Genomic DNA, 27,771 nt, shown 5'->3' with positions numbered 1-27,771 from the left:
TTGTAGTTCTGTGATTTTGCAGCTTTTTGCACACTGGCCATCATTTATTCCAACTTTTTGGCTTCTGGTTCTCTTATTCATGTTAAAGGTGTTGATGGTTCCAGTCCGAGTTTATTCTGGAGGCATCAGCATTAGTTTATTCAGCAAATCTTTCCCATTTTGTCAGAGTCATGATGTGGAGGTGGTGAAGCTCTCTTTCATGTGAGAAATACGATTTCTGTTTGAATAGCCGTTGTTCCCTCTTCCATGTATTTGCACTTGGGAACTGTTACTTCCCTCAGAAAATTGGGTGCCTGTGTAAGGTTCATAGTTTTCGATGCTTTGCTTAAATATTCATCTATTTGGCTTTTCTTTTGAATTCTTATGGCCAAATTTCTGGTGCCAGAAACAATAAAGAATAGTGTGTTAGAAGTTTAAAATTAGAATCTTTGGCTTCTAAAAAGTCCTGTGTGCTGAAATGCTTTACTGAAATGACTTGCAGAAAAGGAAAGGGATGGTCTTAGATTACATGGACCTCTACTTAAAATCAAAATATCTGACTGCTGGAACTATTACAATTTAAGTTAATTAAATACGAAGGGATGAATAAAAACATATTAATTTAAGGATTAACCTCTATGTAAGATATCTGTACCTTACATAGTGTTAATCTTCAGTAAATTTTTATCATTTGGTGAGTTGAAGTAATTCCTGATCTTATTAAACCTAACTTCTTATTACATCTAAGATGGTTCTTGTATGTTCATTAAATAGCAATGGATTCTGGAATAGCTGTTAATCCCTGGCAAATACATTTAAGAATCAACTGGCATTTCATAAACATACAGTAGCAATCCTATTAAATCTAAGTAAATATTTATTTTAGATACTTCAGATCTATCCTGTTGTATCACACCTACTGTGGTATGTGCCATTATTGGTGGTAAGGTGAAGTTTATCTGCAGGAGTACACCTGCTACTCTCATCTCAACTCCATCACCACAGCCAGCTGCTGGAGACATTGCACATGGTGGCACAAAGAGGTCTCGTTCTAACCTTTCTGCACTATGTCCCTGAAAGAGATAAACTAAACTAAATATATATTCATATAGCTATGTGAATGTCAGAGCTTTCTGTCAAATAGCTGTGTGAACTGGGGTTGTCATTTTTTTTCACGCTTCTAGGTGACATAGCTTTGCCAGCAATACTTCACAATATAGATCCGGTCTTAGAAGTTCAGTGTTATTAATAGTGAACATAGTCTGCTTTCTTAGAAGGATCACACAGATAAAGACTGAACTGTATTTTTGGCAAATTGAACGGGTTTGTCAAGAATGTGTTACATACCTTTTCATGTTCAGGGTAACCCCAATAACAACTATTTAACTCTATGAGTGCCTCTCAGAACTATCTCAGAAACTAAATCTCGTGTGTTGTACATTACTCAAATACCTTTGACTGTGTTTTTCTTTTCTGTTTGCTCTTTCAGCTTTGCTAACTGACAAACAAGTAGTGGTTCTCCTCTGGATTTTTTTTTTCCCCTCAAGGTAGTCAGTTTACTTTGGGAAATTTAACTACTTTCTTCTTTTTCTTATCCACAAGACAACATTTCCTTTTTTAAAAAAGAAAAAAAAAATATTTAACTACTATTACAGAGGAAGAAAAGATGGAGAATACAGCTATAAAACAAACAACCAAACAAAACCCACCCATTTTATAATTGAAAACCCCAAGATTTTTGTGAAACCCTTAAGTAGCTAGTTTTTAATGACTATAAATTTCTATTTCAGAAATGATGGGAAATGTAATTCAGATTAAGATCCTGTTATACTAATTTATGCTTTACTATTCACAATTAAATTTACATTTCACAAAATATTCCAAGTTTATCTAGTTTACAGAATGAGAAAGCAAAAGTGTGCATTACTGAAAGTAGTACCAACCGTTCTGTGTGTTGTCTTGTACCATTATACATCAATAGAGTCGATAATGAGTAGTTTAGTCCCTTAACATTGTTTCTGATTTGGCCTTTAGAACTCTTGGTTTTTTGAAAGTTAACTAAGTTTTTTATTTCCTTTCATAAAAAATAATCAGAAAACTTAATTTTAATAAATGTAAGAATTATTATGATTAATTACTGAAAACAATAGAACAGATCAGATTTTGAAAAGAAAGGAAGTTCAGCCTAAAACAATAGTTTAGTAATAATAGTGATCATACTAAAACACTATTGAAAGGGTAGCCAAATTTTCTATTGGACATTTGAAATTTTTTATGTGACTTCATAATCCTGGTCCCCTCTGGCTTTTTCTATATCACTATTCTAGTGTAAACTGTAAAATGTTACTCCTTTAAAAGGTATCTTGTCTGGAGCAGTCATGTAGTTAGGTACGTATGCATTTGCTTTTATGAAACTAATTCTTAATAAGTCATTCTTTTAATTTTTCTGGTGCAGATATTTTAATACCTTTTATTAAACTGAGCTAAGCTAGTACTTAAAAATAGCTCCCTGACATTCAGAAGAATGGATATAAAAGCAAGAGTAATAAAAATTGCTGGGAAGGTGCAGTGCAAGCACTGATTCAGCAACTACCACACTGATTTAAACATTTTCTGTAGTATGTAAGATATTAATCTATAGGAATTAAAAAACATTTGAAAACAACCCTGCCTAGTAAGGGTTGACATGTGGAAGTTATAACGAACTACAACTCATCATACAGTCTAGGGCATCTGTACTATATGTATGCCCTTCACTTATACCAGCTGAAGGTAACTCAATCACCCACCTAGATGTAACATCTGAGTCACCTTGTGGAATTTCCTGTCACTCCGGCAATTGCAGGAAGACTTTAGAACAATTATACCCCTGTGCAATTAAGGGTCTAAAGAAAAGAATGCAATAAAATTGAAAAGACATTTTTCCATCAAATCTGGGTGGATTTTTATTCCATTAATTTGTGTAATTATGTTATGGACCCTTGGCATCCATAAAGTTCTGCACAATGATCTCCACAATTTAGGTGTGTGTACAAACACAATAGTGTTGATTGAAACCTGCCACATGATAATTTCATTGGCAGTGCCTAGTTCTTGCTTTAGGAGAAACAGTAAATAATTGTTTCCTATCAGTCTTCTCAGTGACAATCACAATTCAAAGATCTGTTCATATTTTCTCTTTGTTGTGTTTTCGCCAAGCTAAAAAATCTTAGTCTATTTAATCTCTTCTCTTACAAAGGCCTTTTCATAACTTTGATTATCTTTGCTGCCCTTTTTTATCTTTTCAGTTCTATTATATTCTTTTGAACATGGCAGGAGCAGAACTGCATGCAGAAGTCTAGACACAGCAGCTGTGGATTTAATCAGAGTAATGTTTTGTCTATTCCTTTTCCAAGATTTCTTCTTATTCTAACTGATCTCTTGATGAGCTGACATCTTAACTGTCCAGAATAATACAAAGATCTGTTTTAGAGTCCATAGTTTGTGTATTGAGAATTGTTACTATTTTTCATCATGCACATTACCTGCATTTGTTGACACTGAATCTCATGTGTCATTTTATTGTAGTCATTCAATAGCATGACATCTATCTGCAGCTCTTCACAATCACTCTCAGATTTTACTACTCACATTTGTTTGGTACCAAAGCTAATTTAAGTGATAGTGTTACAATGCTCCAATTTCATATTTGGGTTCCATATGGTCTGCTGATTTGTTAGGAGTCATTTTACACATTTTCTCTAAAATTTAGTCTATTAATCTTTTAGTTGCAGGCAGTTTTTATGGCTCATTTCTATGCCCAAAATACTTGCATTGTGGGAATCTCCCTAAGCTCCTTTTTTTCAAAGCTTTTTCCTTTTTCTTTTTTTTTTTCTTTTCTTTTTTTTTTTTTTTTTTTTTTTTGAGGAGTGGGTACTTGTGACCTCATCTTCTTTCAGTGTAATGGTAATTTTCTTTCAGCCCTACTGATCCACTGATCCTCTGGCAGGCTTTCATTTTTTCCATTTTTTTTGTAAAAATTTTCCTCATGACTTGCTATGTCATGAACAAATTATCTTCAAAACCTTTTCCATCCTTCCTTACAATATTGTAACATTTAACTTGTTTGACTTTATGCATTTTTCTCTTCCTAATTTGCACACAATTCCCACTTTTCTAAGAGTATCTTTTTACTTCTAATGGCCTCCTTTACTCTGCTGTTTCACCATGCTAGCTATTTTTCTGTCCTTTGAAAGTGTTTTTGGTAAGTGGTATACAGTTACTTTGAACTCTTAATATAGCATCTTTAAGCAGTCTGTCATGCTATCTCCAAGCATTTAGTCTTCTAGTTGTCCTTTTCAATTTCCTTTTAAAAAGCTTTGTCATGTTCAGGTAGTTCCCATTTTTTAAGTTAAATGTTACAGTAGTAATTTTTTTTGCCGTTTTCTTTTCTACAGAGACATTGAATTTGAGTGCTTTATGGCCAGCATTACAGTGTAGCATGTAGATAATTACATTTTCAATGTGGCCTGTTGAATGCTAAAAAGTAAATCAAGTAAGCAATGTTTATCCTCTTGTGAACTCTTCAACTAGTTGCTGTAAGTGCAATGTACTTCATCATTTCTGTATAATTTGTATCTTGGCATTAGAATTACACTGAGTTCTGCCGGGTATTTTCTTTCTACTGCCTCTGTGAGGTATCTGTTATATCACATTCCTCACTTAGAACCAGCTGCTGCAGTTCTTATTTTTTAGACTTAATAGACAGAATCAAATAAATATTTGGTTTTGGTCTGGTTACCAATTTTTATATGCCCTATTCAATTGGGATTTTATTTGCTGAACTTTTTCTTTGCTATTCCATCTCCAAATATGGTAAACTTTTACTCTAGCCTTTTTTTTTTTCCTTTTTGAGTGTACAGTTTGTGACTTCACTCTCACTGACAATTTATCTAAGATTACATGCTTTTCTATGCAACCAATTCAAAAGTCACCAGCCTTTTTTCAGTGCTGCAGTGCTGACTTGCATGATGCCTACCCTTCTTGGATGTGTTCCATTCATTACAAACATTTTCTTGGTTACTAAGTAAAATATACCCTCCTCTTATCTAAGTCAATTTTCAACCCAAAAAAAGTATATGAACTTTACCATCTAAACTCAGAAAGAAGAATCAGAATCTCTTCAGAAATGTGGAAATGTTGCAGAACTGTGATGTCATTTTCAATTCTTACTTAGGCCATAACAGAAAGACAGGAAAAAAAAAAAAAAAGAAGACATTTTTTCCAAATCAATTATAGAGAGATCCATAGCTGTCTTATTTTCATCTTGAATTTTATCTTTCACTTGTGATTCAATTGACCCAAGTCTACCTCTTCATAATGAATTTTTATAAAAGAGGAACTTGATAGTTATACCTGTTACTAACATTCAAGCAAAAATGCAATGTTTTGCTTTGTTTCATTGGAAAAAAAAAACACATTACATTGGTAGTCTCCAATGACTGCCACCAATTTCCTATTTTCAGCTCCTTCTGATTTTTATTCTCACACTTCCTGGGAGTTTTGACAAATAAGAATAACATTTTTTAAGTACATGTAGTGGCAATGTCCATTTTTGTGTGGTATATTAGTAATAATGCATATCAAAGACAAAATTTTAATGATATTTTTATTGGTCCTTTGTTACACAATTTGCCAAATGCTTATTTTAGACTGTTTCTTACCCTGTTGTCATTTTGACTTTCCTTACCCTTGGAAAAATATTTGTAGAGATCTTTCACAACTTACCATTGCAGAATTCCACTCAGGAATGGAAACACCCATTATTACTGTTTTTCTCATTCCAGCACAAGTCTTAATATTTTTGTCTTTTTCTACACTGGAGCAGCTGTGAAAATTTGTCCAAATTAATATTACAAGTAGATTAGTCAAATCACTTTCAATCTCTGTATAGATATCTTTATTTGAACTTAAAATACAGTTACTTCGGCTGAGCTTAAATCAGTTCCAAAGTAAATGAGAGCAAAGTGAATCAGGAGCATGTTAGTTCTGAATAGGAATAAGAATAAAAATAAGGCAAAGAATAAGAATATAACAATGAGACTGTAAGAATATCCACATAGTGCTTTAATGCGATTGAACAATTAAGCTTTAAATTCTCCTGTTTAATTGATAAGGATTAATTTTCCAGACTGTTTCGGTGTAGCCTCGGACAGAAGTGCGTGTGATCTTACGTTCTGTGGTGTTCACCGGTATGCTGTGGAGGTCTTTCATCAAAGCAACACCTTAGGCTGATTGTCCACTCCTGCTTTATGGACTGTTGTGGGATCTGTTTGGGTTACTGCGGCACCTAAGTGAGCTGCCATAGCTTTATGAGGTTTGCTGCAGCTTCATGGCTGGGTCTGGTAAAGGCAGAGTCAGAAGACATGAAAGAACCATATTGGTAATCCATCTTTATTCACCGTTGCTCAGAATCTGTCAGGTAACACCTTCATAGCCCTACTTTGTGCAAATAAACCATAAAGACTCTGACAGCAAGGGTTCTCTGACCCTGAAATCAAGCTCCATGGTCTGCCACAGACATCCTTGTAGTCTCTTTTACCCTGCAGCATAGAAAAGTCACCTGCTTTTGTAATTACTGAGGCTCTTTTTCGTACATAATTTTTATGAAGGTCCAAGGTAAAATCTGGGAAGAGCATTATGCTAAGCAGAAGGATCACACAGCCATGATTCCTACACTGACTTCTGAATCATATCTGAAACAGTCTGGCAGAATGGTAGGTGGCCCAGGCCAAAGGCGTGCCTTGTATCATTCCAGCTGCATGGACTTTAATAGTTGGAGTAGTTACATGGTATGGACAGTTTCCTGCTGTGACACTTTCACATTTCCTAATGTGATCCAGCCAAAGAATCCATAGAGAAGGAATCAACATTTTGAGCTCCACAGAGTCTCGCTCACATCTTCTTAGACAAGGATAGGAGTTTCTCAGTTTGTCTGAGAGGTTTTGCATTTTTTTCTTAGATTCTGATTCAACTACAATATATATTTATTTTAAATTCCTTCATCTGGAACCTTAGGAAAAGCAAACTTCTTTCCATTTCCATTTTAAAAGGTGGTTAAAATAAAACCTGAAACTTGTGGAATATTTGACCCAGTCATGTCCCATTAATAGCTTGCTTGCTGATTCAAATGAGCAATGTCATCAATCTTGTATTCAGGATTTCCTTACTGAAAAGAACAAAACAGGCCTGAATGTAAAGCTATGGTATGCTGCACTGTCAGGTTGAACAGCTCAAAGGTAGACAAGGATACCTGCAATTCTGTTCAGCTGAGCTTGAATTCCACCCTGATGCATGCTGAGAATTATCATTATATGCTTTATTCTCAGTGGTGACTGCCAGCCGTGTAACTCTTCAAGCATATCCTGCCATTTGTTCTATCCATCAGAACCGGTTTTGATTTCAAAGTAGCTCTTCCAGCTATTTTGTAGGAATAGTGTGCAAGGAGAGTGCGTTTGGGCAAATAGTAAATAAAACTTGACAGTAGTGTTATATGAAGGGAAAAAAAAAATTACTCCCATTTCCTTGTAAAACATGTGAGGATGTAAAAAATGTTATAAGTCATATTTCTAGTGAAAAGACAAAGAAAATAGAGCACATTCATTTTGTTAAGTACAGTATGCTAAAGTCTATACGATTCAGATCTTACCTACCCCTTAATCACATTTGCAGGTGCCTCTTACCACAGCTTGTGAGAACCAACAACCTCTACTATTTAGATATTGACATGACCAAACTGTGAGACCTGCCTGTGCTCAACTGCTTACTGGGACAAAACCCAGGATGGGACCCCACACGTCTGTTGAATTAATTTTTATCTCTTCACCCTGGTTTCCATTAGAAGAATGGGAATTAGGTATGTGGATAGGGGACCAGAGGCAATATGTACATCCCAGTCGATCCACACCACACAAGTTTGATGTAGTCATGGAGGTGTTAATGACAGGCTCAGCTTTCCAACCCTTAGCTTACAGATGTGGCAGTTTTTATTTACTGCTGTTTAGCTTCTGGTTTTGCTTACTTTCATTATTATTCTTGGCTTTGATTACTTTCTCAGTTTAGGAGAATCTGACTGGAGCCCCTGTTTATTTCTTGTGATGTGTCTTTTCCATCAAATGACAGCCATCAACTGAGAACATTTTATTTCTAGTCTTGAGAGCTTCACACTCACGAGAGTGGCCTAGAGGGACACAGCTGTCTCACTGTGCAGTGAACAGAGAATCAGATGCATCCTGCTCAGCAAAGCCTTAAATATTATGGCCAGGTTCTTGAACTGGCATTGAAAGTAAATTGAGAACCAGTGGAAAATATGAATTGTTAATATGATATGTTGTGGTAGCTTGTCCTTTGAAACAACTAATTTTCTTGTTCTGTGCACATTATGCACGTGTCCTCAACTCTGATTTCTACATAATGCTAATTACAACAGTATGAACAGGAAGAGATTATCACATTAATGGTTGCTATCAAATCTAACTTTAAAAAAGAAAAAGACAATATTTATTGAGGTAGAAATGAGGAATTTCTGTTCCTTTCTCTGTATGTCTAATGAGATCTTGAGACTTTGTACTACCTGAGTAAACATACGGTATATAATTTAAGGAAACAGAAGATATTCCTAGCATATAGGTATTCAGAATGTTCTATTTCTTCCCATCATCACATCCTTCTTCAGCTGGCTGACCTTGAATCAGTTAATTTTTACCCTTTAGATTTTGTGACACCCTTGTGATGACATTACTTCAGAAGCAGATGTAAGGCTAGGATCTATCAGTTTGTGCTCATAGCAGCTATACTTATACTGTCTTTGTAATGCACGTGGCAAGCATATAACTTGTGGTACCAGGTTGCATGGGGAGACTCGTGTCCCCTCTGTGAAGAATTCACATCCTAGAAATGTCTTCTGTGAACAGCTTTCTTTGGCAGTGCAAGAAGCTGCAACCTAGGAAGGACAATTCCTAGGACTGCATTAATATGTTTAAAATGATAAAAACCTTTAACGTTAAAGGGAAGGAGAAAAATTCGAGCGACTGTCCATGACAGCTGTTAGTGCCTGATGATCTCATAGTCTCTCCAATCTTAGAAAGTTACTTTCTGTGAAGGCACAATTTCACAGTTTTAACTGGTCTAAATTAGTTAAATAGTCCTAGTTCCATCAATATGGTATGTTCCCCTTTCTCCAGCTGCGGGTTTTCAAGAAGAAAGGGCTCACATGGTCCTGCAGCAAGTGAGTTCAGGAAGGTGAACTGACTGAAAACTATTTGCTTTTATTTTCTGCTCTTTTAGCCGCTTGAACCAACTCACCATAATATTAAAACAGGGTAGAAACACAATCAGAGTGAGTGCCAGGCAGAACTAATCTAGCTTAGCTTTATATATCATGGAACCACAGCCTAAAGAAAGAAGTTTGCTTCTGTCAGAACCAGGTCTTTTCTTATGATGTTTGCTAGCTGAAAGGTCAGGAATCCACACTGCGAGGTTGCTTAAAACAAAACAAAAATATGACAACTGCCAGTTTTTTTTTCACACCTCTGGGTAAAAATCTTATTTTTGACCAAATAAAGAAATGGACAGTTACTTTAGCCTGTTGCAATTTATACAGTTTTCTGAAATGATACACATCCTAGCACAGAGTTTTTTATATACATTTTCACAGATGCTGCAACAGTAAAAAAATAAAAGAAAAAAGGTCTTTTTTCATCTTCTAAAAAAATTACATCCTTTGAATAAGAGTTCCTGCTACATATAGGCAAGATGTTGCATGGTAGTCTCAAACTATTACAATATCTGTTCCTGCAATTTTGTTCTATTTTATTTTATCTTTTTGATGTAAGCTACTTGTTTTGCATGCAGCATGAATGAATATCCATTCTGAGTATGCAAAAAATATAGGTCTTAAAATTTAAGCAATAGGTTAGATTTTCAAATTACCAGACCAGAATTACAGCAAGATGGAAACTATCATTGTGAAAATATGAGACATCAAACTCTTAAACTGAATGCATTCATATTACATCACATTTTAAAAGAGACATCTTAATTATAAATATATATTACAAATAAGAGCTTAAAAGTTCCACTGTTATTAATTTTTTATTATTTTATAATTGTATTACAGGCCTAATCAGATTACAAATCCCATTTTGCTAGTAACTACCCAAGAAAATGTGTATTTTTATCATTCTGGACTGATCAAATGGTGCAGATTTCTGTTCAGTTTCTACTTCTGTTTAGAGTAAGGACTTTATGCTCTCCCATCTTAAATTGGAGAATTATAAGAAGGATATCAAAGAATAATGTTATTTTCTTGCAAACCATGAATGACTACTGTGAAATAATTCCTTTCCCAACAGAAAGTTCAGACTTATACTACAGAAAAACAAATTTAAAAGAATTCTAAAGTTTCCAACACCTATAGCAGTCAGATTTTGCAAATGTAATACAAGTGCAGATACAATGCACCTAGTTAAATGTGTTAAATATCCCAAGGTGTTAATAGGAAACTTTAGAATTATTTTTTTTAATTAGTCTAGATAAAGAAGGTAGACAGTCCACTTCTACATCTTGAGGTTTCTTAACATCTCTAGTATGAGAGGAGATACTTTATGAAATAATTATAAATAGAAATCTACATTGGAAAGTATTTCTAGTTCCAAGACGGGTGCAAGACTGAAATTTTCCCCTTAGTAGAACAAGAAAACATCAGGCATGAGGACTGCCAGTACTTACATGTGTTTAAATTCTTCCCACATCTCCAGTTGATTGACATCTTCAATAAGCTGTTAATGATCCACTCCATTTGCTTTAAATGAGCCTTAAATTTTTAGATCTGGTGTAGTTTTGTAGGAAGTGGAAATTAAGTAAATTTAATTGCCTTTTTCAGTTTTTGTTTTTGTTTTTGTAATTCATCATTCAAAGGAACGATACGCTTTGCCATCGTAATAAAGTTTCTCAGTAGTCTTTGATTTGAGTTCTAGATGCAAAACTGTGTACTAGTTATAAAGAATCAGTGTTCTTACTCAGGCTAGGCTGTGTGTGTTAGGTACCAGTTGTTCATAAAATAAGCGGTTTTCTCATGCTGGCTTTTGGTGTTTTAAAGTAGTAATTTAGCAGCTGTCTTGAATAGGGCTGTGAACACATCGGAAATCAAAGGTGACTCTGGTTCTGTTCATGAGATGGGTTGGCACTGCATTTTTATTAGCATATTTGCTTTCCTTGTACTTGATAGTTTTATTCCCTGGGGCACAGAGCTGAGAAATATAGATTGTAACTATCATGCCAGATAAGGAAAACAACGTAAGTGATGATGCAAATGTATTGTCTCTGACAGTGAACAAGCAGAGACTGGCTTGTGTAAAACAAATTTTTACAGTCTCACTGTGATGGGCTATTCTCACCACAGTGATACCTGCTGAGGAGCTGTGTTACATTTAGTTGCATTGTAATAGCATTTCTTTCAAGAAATGAATTACATATCTGTAGAGAAACGATGGTACAGGTAACCATGGCTGTTAGTATGCAGCTGGCATTTTATATTCAGGCATGAACATTTATATTGGTGCCAGACACTAATCTGTCATTGTGATAGAAGAAAAATATTGGCAAGAGGACTGGCAAGTGGGGAGCTGGACATCAAAGTGCTTATCAGCATAAAAGACTTTATTGCTTCAAAATGAATAACACGTGATCTTTCCCTGGTAGGAATGAAAAAAGCTTAGAAGACATCATAGGTAGTGAACTATTCTACTTCGGTTCATGTTAGGCATTCGTATGGGCAGTACTTCACGATATGAAATCTGAACTCAGACTTCTGATGCAGGCTTATTAATAGTATAGTCCCTGAATCCATATGCAATCAACTTTCCACAAATATTTATGCTAGATCATATTTGCATAAGGTGGAGTGTATACAACTGCAAATTTTACATATGAGATACGGGGAATGGTAGTCCATATGATCTTCAGTCTTGAGCACAGAACAGTGCCTGTCTGCATAACCTCTGCAGTCTGTACCTCCCTTCAGAAGGAGGATAGCTATGGATAGCACTTATTTGGTAGGCCACACTTTAGCCACTGCACTTTGGAGAGAAGGGAATATGCCATTAGCTGAGTTAAAATGAAATAGAATATTGGGTATAAAGTAGTCACTGTGCTCTTTGTGACCTCATCCCTGCAAGGCAGCAGCTAATCAGCATTATCTGGTGGGGTCTTTCTATTATGTCCCCTCTCTTACAATTCCTATCTGCTCAACAAATGACATATGATCTTTCATCATCCTTTGTGCCTTCAATAAGCATAAAGTCTGATGGAGGGGCAGGAGGAGAAGGAGACTAACCTTTTCGGCTCGATTACAGAGAGAACAATTTGTTTTTGTAATTAGAGCTCAGCAGTGATCTCTGTTTATTTCACTGATATTCAGCTCGGTGTAAACAGAACTCAATTTTGACAACTGTTTAGCTCACGGCACAGTTTTAAAGTATTAAAGGATAATGGAAGACTTATTAGATTAGCTTTTGCCATGATCTTTTTGTGTCCCAGATAATTATTATTTGTGATACAGCTGAATGGTTTAGGCTTGTATTATTATGCATGCATTTCTGTGTAATACTTTATGTACTGTTGATGGGCACTAAAATATGCATTAGGAAGTATATATTTAGTCAGATATTAGCAGTATTTTCAAGTGGCTCAAATTGTTCTTTTTGTAAATTTTATTTCATTTCCATCACAAGAGTTCTTAGTTCCTGACTTTTCTTTTTAAAACAAATCAGTTCAATCATCTTCTTCATCATTATTATTATTATTAATCATTCTTAGTAACACTTGTGTGACTTCTACCACACTACTTTGATCCAATCATTACATTACATTTCTCCCCCAGCATTTTACTTTTAACATTCCCTCCGTTTCATGTATTTTGGTGTCCTTGCATATTTTTTCTTGCACTATCACATTTTCTATCTTTCTTATTTAGTATTTTAGATCATTCCTGCTAGTCACATACTGGTTTTCACCTTGCTATTTGATTTTTCCTCTTATTCCATCTTAATTATGATATGTTGCTTCTATCTCTGATCTTATAATTAGCTTTCTACCTTTTGATCACTTTTTTTCTTATTTTGTGTAAGGCATGTCTTTTTGATCTTTTCACCACTTTTCCCTACACAGTTTTCCTTTTTCATTCTTTTTTTCCGGCTAACCTTATTCTATTAGTTTGACTTCCTCTGATCAGAAACACTACTTCTAATCTTATTTTTTATTTATAGTAAGAATTTTATATACTGTTTTGTCCTTGTTTACATCTATGTAATTTTCTTTTTTTAGAAGGCTAAGTTTACAACTTCTTGGTAGTTCTCTATAGATCAGGGCAATACATTTGAAGGTGATTACATGATCATCCTAGACATCCAGACTAAATTACTAGAATACATGAGGAAAAAAAGAATATATGGAGTTTTCACTTTTGAATAATTACACTTTCTCTTAAGGTGCATCGGGAAAGCAAGTCTATGTCAGTGACTAAGTGGGTACATTTAACAAAACACGAGTACTAGTCCATGAGTGAAATACAGTTGTATTTTCACCTCAGTCTCCAAATGAACACCAGTGGCTCATGTTATGAAAGCACAAAGATTGCTTGGGGCAAAGAGACCTCTGTCAAGGTTAATGGCCCCAAATCCTTTCTGCCCTAAACATCTTTTAATGTTTGTTTTTTTCAGACTTTTTAAAAGTTTGCTCTTCAAAACAAGAGTCCAACAGGAAAAAAGTATAATAGTAGCTACACTTTGTGATCCACCTCATTGTTTATCTTTTATATATTAATCTTTATGCTGCACTCATTCCAGTGTGCTACCAGCCAGGAGGATGGTTTGTTGCTGGTTTTGTTCATGTTTCATGCTTATGATTAGTATTCTTGTTTGTTCAGGCAAACTGTAATAACTTAAAAGCATACAGGCCTTTCAGCCATATTTTCAATTTGGAAGTGAAAGGCATGTATCTCTTTCTGAAGAAATCAGACTTGTCAAATCAACATAGTGCAAAAGAGGAGATTGTTATCATCACTGTGTAGTACGAAAAAAAGGATTATAAATATATATGCATGCCTTGCACATATGCTGCTAAGTTATCATGAAAAGAGCAGGTAGTTCTCTGAAAGTCAACCATTTGCTTTTGTTATGTATTAGATATTCCTATTCATTCTGTTGATACTCATCACAGCAGTATCTGAGTACCTCCCAGTGGTGTATTAAGCTCTTGACTTAAGATCTCTCATTTTCTCTCCATAAGAAGAAAACAGCTGAGTGCCTCAACTTCAAATGAATGCATTTTTGGTAGCCTATGTCCCAAAGGACTCCGATTCTAGGTAAAATTTGTAATTCTGGTTGAACTACAAAATTTGACATTTCATCTGAGAAGTGAAGACCTGAGCAAGGGCAGATCACTTTCTGCTTGGCTGAGACAGTTTTGCAGCCAACCAGCAAAAAGGGAAAATATTATTTATTTGTGACAACTTCATACTAACAAAGAACACAAAAGTTAAGATACATGATATAGAATCATAGAATCATAGACTGGTTTGATTTGGAAGGGACCTTTATTGATCATCTAGTTCCAACCCCCACACCATGTGCAGGGACTCACCACCCTCATTGTAAAAATGTCTTCATTATATCTAGTCTAAACCTACCTTCTTTCAGTTTAAAACTGTTGCCTCTTGTTCTGTCACCACAAGCCTTGGTAAAAAGTCTCTCCATCTTTCTTATAAGCCCCATATATATATATTGATAGTCTGCAATATGGTGTCCCCAGAGCATTCTTTTCTCCAGGCTGAACAACCCCAACTCTCTCAGCCTTTCCTCATAGGAGAGGTGTCTCATCCCTCTGTCTATTTTTGTGGCCCACCACTAGACCCTCTCTAACAGGTCCATGTCTTCCTTGTGCTGAAGACCCCAGAGCTGGACACAGTACTCCAGATGGGGTCTCACCAGAGCAGAGGGGGAGAATCCCCTCCTTCAACCTACGGGCCACTCTTCTTTTGATGAAGCCTAGGATACAATCAGCTTTGCCAGCGCACATGGCCAGCTCGTGACCAATTTTTTATCCACCAGTATCCCCAAGTACTTCCCTGCAAGGTTGCTCTCAAGATATTAATCTCCCATTCTGTGTTGATACTGAGGGTTGCTCAACCGAGGTGCAGGACCTTGCACTTGGACTTGTTGAACTTCATGAGTTCAACGACTCTTCTGCCTCATTTTTGGCAGCCAAACAAGAGCGAGTGTTTACTCCAAAAGTATTTAGTATCTATATTAAGAATTTAACCTGAGTTTCCCTCTGAAAGAGCCTCTCTTCTTCCATTGAGTAGGTAAGGAGCACAAAAAGATTAACTTCTTAATTTACATTTCTAAGCAATGTAGCCTTCCCAGAACACAGATTATTTTATTCTTTATAGTGGTACAATTTCAGCCTCCAGAGACTACAGTATAGTTGTGAGAGCTTCACAATACTTCTGTGAGTCTTTTAGAACCATTTACTCTGCTGAACAAGTAAATATTCCTTCATGAGCTGCTTTAATCCAAGTATTTCCCTGGTGAAGGTAGCATCATTTTCCTGAGATACAGAGAGGTCAAGCTGTCTGCTACATGCAGACTGTTGGCTTTTCAGACCATATCATGTTAATTATATCACCTAATATACACGATATATCATCTTATCATGATACATGGATAGGACCTGAAAGTACACTGATAATTATGCTATTCACCACAAGTGCGGGTCTTAGTCATGAAGAGTAGGTTCTATTATTGCTAATTTATGAGAAAAAGTTTTAGCACATTCTCCCTAGATCAAACAAGAGAGACAGATCTCATGGATGACAGTATTAAATAATGCAGAGATACAGGAGTATAAGAATAATGAATGTCTTACCTTTCTCTTTAGATCAACCACCAGTGTACTGTCAAGTCTATGCTGTGACCCAAGTCCAGGCTGAATTTTCAAGAATATTAAACTGGATTAGATTTTTTTTGTTAATTAACATCTTCCTGAGCTTGCTCGGGATTTAGATGATTGGGTAGTAAATGTCAGTTTCTTATAGTTGGTGAATCTCTTAACATTTATTAGAATACTCTTTTTGCAAATAAAGAAAAGATGACTTATTTGACTGTCTGTTCTAGTTAGTATCAGTACCAACCACCTTCCAGTTGTCATTGATTGTCTTCCTAAGCTAAAAAGGGCATGATTGAGATTTTTCGGATCACCCTTTCCTTAGGGTATGATCCTCTTTTTTGGTGAATAGCTATATTGAATTTTGGGACTTTTGGTAAACACATAGTTTGTGCTTGTTGCTGAAGTATATCCAACAGTCTAGGAAGCCTTCTGAATATGAACTATGTTTTAAACACAAGTTCTTTATGGTTATTTAGATCACTGACTACAGTTCAGCTATGTACTGTAGGCATTGAATTGATTATGGAGTTCATCACTTTGATTGGTGACTTGAGGTGAGATATGACAGGCTTGGTAAATGCTGATGGAAATAAATCAAAAGGAGTTCTTAGTCAGCAAAAAAAACCCCAAGGAAATCGCTAGAGATGATTAAAAGTAAAAGGTTAATCTGAAGGATAGGCTGTCAATGGCTGAGACTCAGATATAAAGACTTTCTATGTCTTCATCTGGTGGCCAACCACATTTTTTTTCCTGAAGTGGACTACGGAATTTTTTAGACAGACATAGATGTTTTTCTTTTTTATATATATAAAAAACCCCCCACAAGATAATTGTGTGGGTCTTTTTCCTTCTTTCTGAGAGTTGAGAAGTATTTCATAGAATCACAGAATCATCTAGGTTGGAAAAGACCTTGAAGATCATCTAGTCCAACCATTAACCTAACATTGACAGTTCCCAACTACACCATATCCCTCAGCGCTATGTCAACGTGACTCTTAAACACCTCCAGGGATGGGGACTCCACAACTGTCCTGGGCAGCCCATTCCAACACCTAACAACCCGTTCTGTAAAGACATACTTCCTAATATACAGTCTAAACCTTCCCTGGTGCAAATTGAGGCCATTCCCACTTGTCCTATTGCTTGTTACTTAGTTGAAGAGACTCATCCCCAGCTCTCTGCAACCTCCTTTCAAGTAGCTGTAGAGGGCGATGAGGTCTCCCCTCAGCCTCCTCTTCTCCAGACTGAACAACCCCAGTTCCCTCAGCCGCTCCTCATAAGACCTGTGCTCCAGACCCTTCACCAGCTTCGTTGCCCTTCTTTGGACACGCTTGAGTAATTCAGTGTCCTTTTTGTAGTGAGGGGCCCAAAACTGAACACAGTAATCGAGGTGCGGCCTTACCAGTGCCGAGTACAGGGGTAAGATCCTTTCCCTGTCCCTGCTGGCCACGCTATTTCTGATACAAGCCAGGATACCATTGGCCTTCTTGGCCACCTGGGCACACTGCTGGTTCATATTCAGCCGACTGTCAATCAAGAACCCCAGGTCCCTCTCTGACTGGCAGCTCTCCAGCCACTCCTCCCCAAGCCTGTAGCGCTGCTGGGTGTTGTTGTGGCCCAAGTGCAGAACCTGGTATTTGGCCTTATTGAAACTCCTACAGTTGGCCTTAGCCCATCGCTCCAGCCTGTCCAGGTCTCTCTGCAGAGCCTCCCTACCCTCGAGCTGATCAACACTCCCACCCAACTTGGTGTCATCTGTGAACTAACTGCGGGTGCACTCGATGCCCTGGTCTAGATCATCAATAAAGATGTTAAACAGGAGTGGCCCCAAAACCGAGCCCTGGGGGACACCACTCGTGACCGGCTGCCAACTGGATTTAATTCCATTCACAACCACTCTTTGGGCCCGGCCATCCAGCCAGTTTTTTACCCAGCAAAGCGTGTGATCGTCCAAGCCTTGAACAGCCAGTTTCGCCAGGAGAATGCTGTGGGAAATGGTGTCAAAGGCCTTCCTGAAGTCAAGGTAGACAACATCCACAGCCTTTCCCACATCCAATAAGCAGGTCACTCTGTCGTAGAAGGAGATCAGGTTTGTCAAGCAGGACCTGCCTTTCATAAACCCATGCTGACTGGGCCTGATCATCTGGTTGTCCCGCATGTGTTGTATGATGGTACTCAGGATGAGCTACTCCATCAGTTTCTCGGACACCGAAGTCAAGCTGACAGGCCTGTAATTTCCCGGATCATCCTTCCGACCCTTCTTATATATGGGCGTCACATTGACCAATTTCCAATCTGTCGGGACCTCCCTGGTCAGCCAGGACTGCTGGTAAATGATGGAAAGCAGCTTGGCGAGCACTCCAGCCAGCTCCTTCAGCACCCTTGGGTGTATCCCCTCCGGTCCCATAGACTTGTGTGTGTCCATCTGATGCAGCAGGTCACTGACTAACTGCTCCTGGATTGCTGGGGGGTCATTCTCCCAGTGTCTGTCTTCTGGCTGAGGAGGCTGGATTCCCTCAGTACAACTAGTCTTGGTATTAAAGACTGAGGCAAAGAAGGCATTAAGCACCTTCAGCCTTTTCCTCGCCACTCATTACCATGTTTCCTCCCACATCTAGCAGGGGATGGAGTCTCTCCCTGGTCTTTCTTCTGCTGTTGACACATTTATAGAAACATTTCTTGTTATACTTGACTCTGAAGCCAGATTAATTTCTAGCTGGGCTTTAGACCTCCTGATTTCCACCCTGCACAGCCTCACAGCATCTTTGTAATCATTGTGAGTCGCTAGCCCCTTCTTCCAAAGGCTGTAAACTTTCCTTTTCTCCCTGAGTTGTAGCCAAAGCTTCCTGTTTAGCCAGGGTGGTCTTTTCTGCCACTGACTTCTCTTACAGCACCTGGGGACTGCCTGCTCCTGAGTCATTAAGATTCCTTCTTAAAGAGTGCCCAACATTCCTGGACCCCTATACCCTTCAGGACCGTTTCCCAAGGGATTCTGTCAAGCAGGTGCCTAAACAAGACAAAGTCAGCCCTTTGGAAGTCCAGGATGTCAGTTCTGCTGCCCCCTCTCCTGGCCTCTCTAAGAATAGAGAACTGTATTATTTCATGATCTCTGTGCCCTAGTCGGCCTCCAACCACCACATCATCCACCAGTCCTTCTCTGTTCACAAAGAGGAGATCCAGCAGGACACCTTCTCTGGTCGGTTCGCTCACCAGCTGCATCAGGAAGTTATCTCCCACACATTCCAGGAATGATTACTACTGTAATAAATATGGTCAATCATCAGAGGCATTTGCAGGTTAGTATCCTCTATCTTGACACAGAAGGCCAAAGATCAGGGCAAGACTATCTGTAATGAAATGGCTCATGCAGGAAGGCAAGGGTAACATTGGACTCCGGCTATGTTTATGTCAAAAAGTCCCAAATCCATGATTTTTCTATTCAATTATAAATAAGGTATCAGTGAACTCATTTTTCAATTCTTTAATGAAAGGTCCATAAATTGGCACTATTATTTTAAGTTACCATACCTGAAGTTTGTTCTGTGTATAAATATGTATTTTATAATTTTAACAACATAGATGCAGAGTTGCACAGAATTGTATCTTTAGAAGACTACAGATTCAAGCAGCAGATACCAGATAAAACATTTCCTAGGAATTTTGACAATGATCTCAGAAAACTCTAAGGTGATGAAATCTGTAGATAAGAATACAAATCAAACCTCCTGATGAAAAAGACAGTTATCACAATATGTGGAACAGCACAAATATTGAACACAGAAAACATATGAAATATCAGAAAATAAAGGAAAAAATAATAGTTGAAAATAATTCAGGAGGAATTTTACCATGTGAAATATCAGTCTGCCCATGCACATCTTGTGGGTATCCAAGAAAACAAGATGGAAATCTTTCTTTTAGAGGCCTCTAGTGAACTGCAAGCTCAGTATAGAGAAGACTGGCAGATGGAAGAAGAATCAAAAAAATATTGGTGTGTCTAAATTGAGGCTTGTCAGCTTTGTAAATAGCATATTTTAAAGCCAGGACAATTTCCCTCTGCAAAAAATATGAAGACATTACTTTCTTCTGACAAATATCATGTCTTGGTAGAACTTTGAAGTGATGTCATGTGTATACAGTAATCATATCTTTACTGCTGCACATGAAACATTACTTAACAGCAATTACAAAATCTCTGGTGTTGGTAAGTAGCATGAAAAAAATCTTTAATTTCATGTATAGAAAATATTTTTTTTCTTCTAACAAGAAATAAGTGTTCTCTGCTCTTGTACTTTAAATCTAAGAGGAAATGTTTTTGCATAAAATGAGTTCCTCAGAATTACCGTAACATACATGCAAAGAGTATGTAAAGTAGACATTCACTGTCAGTAGCAGTATTATGAATTGCTCCTCCTGACGTCATGAAGTCATGTCCTCGTGATGTCTTGAAGTCATGACTCTGGTGATATTAGTCATTTTAAGAAGATATATTTGTGCATCTTTTTGACATCAGCATAGTAAGCAATGAGTCCAATATCATAAAACTAAATTAAATCATTGTAGTAACTTACTGTAGTACTCTGTTTAGTAGAATTCCTATCAGTAAGTGCTGAAACTGAAGAGAGTTGTATGATGCTTGGAAGAGGTTATGTGAAGCTGACTGAGGAGGGTGCAATTTGCAGTGCAGCAATACAGTACTGCATTACTTTTTCATACAAACTATGATTATGTGCAGAAAAACTCTACCATAAACCATAGCACACATATCTATCTCATATAAGAGTTTTCTGTATTTGTGTTGAAGATGCTGTTGTATTCTTTGTACTTTTTTGTTTTCTTTTTTTTTCCTTTTTTTTTTTCAGCCCACGCTGATAATCTAATTAAACTTCACTTTAAATTACAGTCTGCCTGGATCAGTTCCAAGAATCCTAATTTTCTAGGCACACATGAGTGCACAGTAAGTAGCAACACACTACACGTCAGGTAGTTCTAAGCAGACTTCCTACGTAATTTCAGGATATACCAGATGTAGGGTGTCTTTCAGTTTCTTCTCACATTCTTTAGCGTTTCCGGCCTGCTTCCAAACTGCCTCTTCTGCTTTGATTCCTTTGCTGGAAGCAGGTGATGGCAGTGTGGGACAAAAAGAGTTTTCTGCAACTTCAATAATTTAAAAGAAACTATAAAGATAGTCTTTTCAAGCTTATGCTGAAGAACTCCTTCATGGAAATTTTATTTTTTCACAAAGTGAAATTTTTCTGTTACGTATGCACATATTTATGGCTAACTTGACTAGGCACATTACAAAAAACTATCCATGTAATCTTTCATTATTAAAGAGCTTCCAGCATTAGATATTGTTTAAAAGAAATCAAATGCTTTTTCTTACCTTATCACAAAGGGGATTTGAAATTGGAGTTTGGTTTTGGTTGTCTTGGAGTTTTCTTTCCATTTGAAAATTATTTTTAACCTCTGCCTCGGAGGGAAACCAGACATCTTTCAGAAGAACAAAGGAAGATGAAATAATCTCATAACCTGTAACTATCCTACACATAATTTTGGAAAAAAAAAATATATATTAATCTCTCCGATTTTTTAAAAAATCATATTTAGGTAAGGAACATTCTTCTATTCATCTGTGTCAAACCTACTTTACTACTGCAATGACATAATTTCTCTTTTACTTTAAACTCTGCAGGTTAGAAGCTGCAGTTTTGTGACCCTCTTAAACAACAAACGTTTCACAGATAAACTAGGAATTTACATGTGTCTTCTGTACTAATTTTTAACTATTCGGCACCTCTTCGGAGACAAATGAAAGCAGATTATATTTTTCCTCCAGCAGCAGCCATCAGATTACATGGTATCTCTTTGGTAAAGGGTAGTATCTTGTCCAACTATAGTATAATAAACATGTGAGTGAAACTCCACGTAAATGTAAAAATTTCATGCAGCAGCCAGGCTGGGAAAATATTAAAATCAACATTTTTTACACAACTCTGCCAGAAAATACATAAAATATACAATGGTTGCCTCAAATACTAAAAACATAAAAATAAACCAGTGACAATATGAGGTTATTCAGTGCTCAGAATGCAAATGTGAAGAGGTATACATTACTAAACCCATGGGGAAAATGTTCATCCTTATTGGGCTGTTTGGATTCATCTTTTATAAACCAATTCAACATTCCTGGAATAATTCCAGTTAAGGTATTTATGCGAACCTGAAGATAGAATCCTCTAATTACAATAGGTTGTACATTCAATTACACTTACTGTGCTTTGTTTGTTTACATGTATCACATAAAATGAAATCCATTCTATTTCTGCATAGCATTGTCTTTTGCAATTTATATCCTCCTTTTTTAATGGTGTGAACTAAAGTGAAGATTTACTAGACTTTCAGTACTTTTTTCTCAGTTAACCTGGACTTCTTTAAACATTTTTCCCAGATGAATTACGATCCTTTATTTATCTTAATCAGTGAACTCCAGAAATTCGGGGGAAAACAGCATCTTGTACCTGTTTCTGCATGGAGGAACTCTTATATTTTAGCGGACCTTTTGAACATCTGTCAGTATAACATTTTTCCATCTCTTTTAGGCTAAATGTCAAGTGCTAATTACTGAACTGAAGTATTGCAAAATGAGGACTATTTATCATGGAGCCATGATTACTTTTGAGATGTGTAGTGAGTTTATGTCAAATATAGAAAAGCAAAGTGAACCTATTTTAGAGGAAAGAAAACATATACATAGACATATACTGAAAGACTGTCAACCTTTATACAGAATGGCTTTCAAAGGTCTGGAGGTCTTTCTGGAGTGAGTGTGGTGAGAGACTATCATCTCAGTCGAATTCCTTCTGCTTTAACTGGGCAAAATGAATTTCGCTGTCCTTTTAAATGCACTACATATCAAAATAAAGGTCTTATGAACATGTGCATTTCACAGACTTATTTTCAGGTGCTTCCATTTGTTGTGAGGGCATACTTCAAGATCAGGAAAGAAATGTATACAAATTAAATGAGAAGCCAAAGGAAAAAAAAAGAAAAAGAAAGAAACATCTGCAGGGCATCAGTGTGAAAAAATGTTTAAGCTGCCTGTTATTAACTGCTCAACCTGTTTTATGCTGGATTTCTGCATAATTATGTTACAGTGGAGGGGGGAAAGAACAGATGTTGAATAAAGATTGAAAATAAGAAAATGAGACTGTTAAAAAAAAAAGTAATTGTGGTTGCTCTCAGCTAGAAGTTTTTTGGCAAGAATTTTAGACAGCAATCTATTTCTCAAATTCATTGCCCATTTCTGAAAGATTAATGTAAAACAAAATGTTTCTTTTTAAGTCTGATCAGTTGAACAATTATACAGCTCAAATAATCCCCAAGTCAGTCTTTCAGAAAGCAGCTGATTCTTTCCTCAAGCAGTTTCATAAATTAGATTAAATGAATATGATATCAGGTCAGAAACCCTATAAGCTCTTTCCATGGGAAGTTGTTGATAGCTTATGTAATTAGCTGTTTTTTTTCATGCTTTGCAAATATCCAAAAAATCCAAAGAAGATACATTTTTCACAATCTTTATGGAGTAAATGCCAGCAAACTATACTTGTGTGTTTTTCCATCCCTTTTCTCACATTTGCGTCATGCTTTAAAGCAAACTGAACTATCATTTCTTAAGAATGTCTCAATTTTTTTCTCCACTTAGTTGATATTTTCTGGCACTGGACTTGAAAGCATTATGAAATTGCTGTCAGGATAAAGCTATCTAAAAAAAAGAGGATGAAACTATATGCAGTGTTACTACACTAAACCGTGTGCATCACCACTCCGCTGTACGCTCCCTTTTACCCTGAGTTGAATATTTACCTCACTGGGAGTTATTCCTGAATATGATCTGCAGTGGCCCTTAACTGAAAGAACCAAGCGCTTTAACAGAACTGCTACCGCACTTTTTCAGACATGGCTATTCAGAAGGTTAAGATGAAATCAGAGACCATTTTGGGAGAGGGATTCAGATGACAAATGAATCCTTTCCACAGCATTTTAATTTTCTTCTTGTTAACTAAAAATATTTTATTTTTCAAGCATTCCCGACTTTGCTTTCCTTTGCTATCCTCACCCTACATACCATCACAAGTAGACTTCAGTCTGTTGAACTGCTTCTTTCAGGTGAGCAAATACTTCATCTGCTAGCTGTCTTCTCTTGTGATCCAAAATTTAAATGTGAGATTATAAAGCTGTATAGGGTTTGTTTTTTGAAAAGTCGCAGCTTAAAAAGTCACATCTCAGAACTGGATAGACTGTGTTATTTCTTGAAGAGCTCACAAGTAATTTGATGAAGAAACCACATACTTGTATGCATTTTGTATTTAAAGGATTTGGACTGAAATTTCCTCAGAAAAAATATTCAAAATTATATCACTGTCTTATTCTATTTACTTTTATTCTCATAGAGCTTCTCAAAGAAAGTATGCCATTTGGAGGAAGTACAGATGTGAAAAAAACAACTGTGGGAACTTGTATTACTTCTGGTGTGTGGTGTGTGCAAGCACATTTTCTAGATACATTCTTATTACAGATTCTTACTGTAATTGTAAGTGAAGAGCAGTAGCTCATTGTTATAGTATGTTTAATACTGCAACTGCACCATTACCACCAATCTCTATAGGAAAGCGTGGTTCACAGGTACCAGCAAGTTGATGGATCTGTCTGTGGAATCAGAACAAATCTTTCTTATGATTCATTTTTGCCACAGATAAGCCATAAAATGAAGACAGCAGATTGATGGAGGTTTAGTTTTTCTGCTCTTGTTTTAAACAGTAGATGTAGAACAGGTTCTTCTATTTTATAGCCCGAAGCTGAACTGTCAACATAAAAGATGTACGGACTTAATACCTGAGAGCTGGGCAGAAGAATTTCTTCCCACTTTTTTAAGAGCAGATTAAACACTGCACAATATAGCTTATTACTGCCAAGTGTAAATTTATTGAAAAGGCAGTTTTTGCTAAAGCATTAAATACTTTGTATTATTACCTGCTTTACAGCAAGACACAGATTTCAGCTGAGAATGAAGAAGTTTTTCATTTACAATCTGCTTGTCCATATTGTGAGAATTTCTATACCTGACCAAAAATATAAAGCTTGAAATATTATTTTTGCTTTTTGCTTCTGTGAGTTCATGTGACTGACTCCGTGTCTCACTTGGTGTCATGTAACTTCTGTCAATATACAATTATGAGTTTATTAATTATGTACTTCATGAGGAAAATACCCAGAACTGATTATAATATGTAAAGTAAAATAACAAAATGTGATAACAATTCAGGTTTGTTCAGCTTTGGAGATTAATTCTGTGGTTTATTTTTAGTTCTGGTTATTTTTATTTCACAGAAAAAGTAAAATTGTGGACACTTTAGAAAACCAGATGTCAGTATCAAAAGAGCATTCTATTACATGTTATGAAGGAGGAACAGAGGAAGAGAAACATGAACACACAAACAAAAAAAGATGAGAAACAAATACCAAAAAATAAAAAATAAAAAAGAATTGTTAATTAATATATTGTGTTTCACATATTTGGCAATAATTTATATTTCATTAAAGCAAGCATAGTTTTCAGAAGATATTTCTCCTGTTCATCACTACAGATATACATATATATTTCTAAAAGGAGATCCTCTAGATGTGCATAGGATAAAAAGTCCCGCTGTCTTCATTTCAGCTCACCTCCTTTTCGGTAAGACCCTGCAGGTATGGAAGAACTTAAGTTAGGGCGTAGCCAGAGTCCAGTTTTGGACATCTTTTAAAATTCATCACATTTCTTTTTCCCACAAAGCAAAATTAATTCTTAATTTTAGATTATGGATCTGGTTAGAGTTATGTATTTTTGCTACATATGTATAACAGAACCAATATTGGTAAAACAATCTTCAAGTAAAAATGTTGTACTGAAACACATTCTGGTTTAGAGCTTACTGGAGATAAAACTTCATTTCTGTTACATCACCTTTTATTCCAGTTTTGTTTAATACCAGTTTAAAGGGAAAACAAAACAAAACAAAACAAAACAAAGCCACACCTCATACAGCTCCTCTTAAGCACAACCATTGAAATAAGCTAAAAGTTAGACTTGAAGGGATTTGTGACTTAGTGAGGAAAAGAAACTGTTTTAAAAGCGGACTGTGAGTTTTTTATAATCACTGATTTTATTTTTATTTTATTTTGGTTTTAATAGGATTTTTCCTTTAAGCAAAGCAAGTATATACCAGACATTCCCTGCACATTTGCCAACATGTATTAGGTGCATACTTGTAAATTTTTGTTTGTGCTTTAAATTCCTCAGATAGACCTATTGATAAATGTTCCATTTTAAAAGATTTTTGTTTTCTACTCATGTAGAAAATGGAATGTTTAAGCTTGCTAGATTTAAAGTTTGTTGACCTGAAAGTTTATACTTATAAATTTCCCTTCCTTGTGTGAACTGTCGTTGGATACTGCTTAAAACTGGATCCAAATAAGCGATATTTATTGTGGCATGAAGATTTATAATGTGCATGCTGGAGAATGGTAAGGCTAAACTTACAATTCTGATTTAGAGAAACAGTTCTCAGCAGAAGTATTGCCTCAGCTTTTTGCTTTTTTTCCTCCTAATCTTTATATTTTGATCTGATAGAATATGTTGGCTTCCTATGGTTAATTTTGTCCTGTAATCTCTTGAAACTTCTCCTTTCTTGTCCTTTGCTCAAGGTGTGAGAAGCTAATCTGCTCTGTTTTTTAAAGTAGCACTAGGAGATCTTTATACTTATGGAAGAGGTAGGAATATAACCAAGTTAACTTAAATTAGTTCTTTTTTGAGTGGTGTAGGATGATATAGTTTTCATTATCATGTGTGAGTGTGTTGTTGTGTGATGTAACACAGCTGGGCATAACAAGCTGGAGTGTGTCTTCCAAGAAGTTTCAGAACAGCTTTCTTGAAAACTGCTGTGAAAGAAATAGCATGTTTTTGTAGCAAGACTGATTAATCAAAATAGGCCTTTTCTAACACAGAAACAAAAAGAATCCAATTAGGTGTCAGTTCTGCAGCTCTGCTCATAATCACTGCCAAGATTTTGTGCAAAATGTCTCATTATAGAAGACTAATAATGCCATATTTAGGGTAGGGAACCAAGTATTTTCAAATATTTCTGCCTAAAGATGGTAACCTACATCTATATTTAAACATCTGGAGTGCAATTTTGGTCCACATTCATACAGTTAATTAGCAATGGGATTCAGATCAACTGTAAATATCTACATTAGCATGTGCATTGTGTTGACTCTCCTGAGTAGGTCTCCATGTACAATAATGGGAAGTTAGACACCTACCTGGCATATGGACTCCTTCCTTGGAGGCACAGAAGTGTCAGAATCTGGGGCTAAGTCCCACATACATTCCTTAGTTAGGTGTAAATATGTGTAAATATATGTACTTGTATGTATGAAGAGCACAAAGTAGTACTGAGTGGAAGTGTCTGAGTTAGCTCAGTGTCAGAATCAGTCTGGACACAATAGTGAATCATTTTAATCAGTCTTATCTGCTTCTCAACGAGAAGTCATTTAAACATATTTTACATTGATTTGGTCAGAAAGTGAGATTTGAAAAATGCAGCAAATAAGTAGGTTATGGTAGCATTCAAGATCTCCTAGGTACCTTCAGGATATTCAAGAAAAAAACCCACCCTATGTAGGGAGATCAGTCTTTCAACAACAGTTATGGAAAAAGAATTTGATTTTAGATACATTATGAGGTTTTTTAAGAAATAACTCTGT

At 36.3% G+C, this 27,771-nt stretch overlaps 1 protein-coding gene across 1 annotated transcript in view; it reads left to right on the top strand.

Annotated features, from left to right (window-relative positions):
- LOC141919629 (protocadherin-17-like) overlaps nt 1-25,637 on the top strand; it is a 66,775-nt gene extending 41,138 nt beyond the window's left edge. The window contains exons 3-4 of the transcript XR_012622036.1: nt 24,049-24,132; nt 25,611-25,637. The gene's annotated coding sequence lies outside the window, so the exon portion shown is untranslated. The remainder of the gene's footprint in view (nt 1-24,048; nt 24,133-25,610) is intronic.
- Nucleotides 25,638-27,771: the final 2,134 nt, after the last annotated feature.

Source organism: Strix aluco, chromosome 2, assembly GCF_031877795.1.
Source record: "Strix aluco isolate bStrAlu1 chromosome 2, bStrAlu1.hap1, whole genome shotgun sequence".
NCBI lineage: Eukaryota > Metazoa > Chordata > Aves > Strigiformes > Strigidae > Strix > Strix aluco.
The sequence above is the reverse complement of the archived record's forward strand: the minus strand, read 5'-3'. Positions and strand labels throughout refer to the sequence as shown.